The sequence below is a fragment of the Mustela nivalis genome (genome assembly GCF_964662115.1).
Source record: "Mustela nivalis genome assembly, contig: HAP1_SCAFFOLD_336, whole genome shotgun sequence".
Taxonomy (NCBI): domain Eukaryota; kingdom Metazoa; phylum Chordata; class Mammalia; order Carnivora; family Mustelidae; genus Mustela; species Mustela nivalis.
Genome location: NW_028136311.1, coordinates 683,141 through 684,804, shown reverse-complemented (window position 1 = coordinate 684,804; position 1,664 = coordinate 683,141).

Below are 1,664 nucleotides of genomic sequence, written 5' to 3'. Positions count from 1 at the left end.
GTTTTTTATTTTTATTCATTTTTAAATAATCAGAGTAGATGTCCATTATCAGATATTTAATTTGCAAATCCCTTCTCCATCTTTACGGTTTCTCAATGGAGCTTTGATAGCTGTGTCTTTCAAGAAATATGCTACTTCTTTCCTGGTACACGGAGGTATGACTACAACATTATCAATGTTGACCTTTGCAAAGAAAATCATGGCTTAAGATATATGTAGTCTGCAGTTGTTGGGAGTGTTCACCATCCTTGCCTCTAACTCATCTCTCACTGCCCACACATTCAGGTATAGGGGAATATTGATTGACAAAATATTAATTGCCAAATAACACTAGTTAGAGAATAAGAAAAATGCAGGCACCTGATTATATAATATTCCTTAAATAAAATATGTTTTTATAAGTGCTATTGGAAGTAAATTCCTCAATACTTTAATCACACAGAATGATGGAATCCTAGATTTTTTTTCCTTGTATTTACTAAGAAAATGATCATGCCTCAAGTATATTAAAATGGAATAGGGAAAATTAAAAATTGTTTTAAGTTGATTTGCGTGTGTTGTGCGTATGTGAGAGAGAAAGTGAGAGAGAAAGAGAAAGAGAGAAAAAGAGAAAGGGAAAGACAGAGAGGTGGCTGCAGTGAATTGATGAGTTGGAGGATAGATTTTAAAGTTTTGTCTTTTGCTTTCTACATTTCTTTTTCCTTAGGTTCAAGAGAACAATCAGTAATATCTCAGATGCCTGCTGGTAACATCAGCAGAAAGAGTTAGAGGTTCCTAGAAAATTAAAGAAGAGATATAGTTTTCCTGACATAAGAAAAGTCATTTTTTGTCCCCAGCTATTTTCAATGATCTATACCCCACCTGTGTACTTGCCCAAGCACACTTCTTCCAAAACTTCCTGGGAGGTTCTTAAAAAGAAATGCAAAAACCTCACTCCTTAAGGATTTTGAGGGAACAAGGCAATGGGAAAACTAACAGTCACCACCAGACCAGGAAATAGCCTAAGCTATTGAGACAATAAATCAGTGGTAAAACTCCTAGTGCTATTTCAAAAGCAATCAAGGCCTTGCATTCCTTTTCCCAGAAAATGAGCCCAAGACCCCATCTAGTTTCTATCTGCTCTTGAAGCCTGCAGAGTCCCTTTCCCTTGTCCAACAGTTACCTCTGCTTTATTCTAACGTTGACGTTTCTGCCCTCGGTGGAATACAAGCTTCATTCAGGTGAACATGCAATACATATTGCACAAATACATATGTGGATGTGCATGCATCCACAACCTTATGACCAACCATACATGGGATAATAAAACTCTCCCTTCTGAGTATTCATTTTAAATACTAAATAAAAATCTCTCTCCTGTTCAAACAGTCAAGGCTTTGGAACTTATTCCCTGTGAACTCCTTGTATGTTGTAAACAAAGATTCCTTTGTTTGACAACTCCACCTGTTTCTGTGATTCACCAAAGACTGACCTCAGTTAGTTCCGTTACTGTAATGTAATATCAAGCATATCTAGTTAGGTGATCATTTTGTTCAAGTCTTACATATCTTACCAATATGATGACCATTTGTCTATGTAATCTTAAAATAAGGGTGTTGAAATTATTTTCCATTTGTCATCCAAGGTAGAAGTTATGATTTTTGTTCTTAGTTTTTCCCTATATA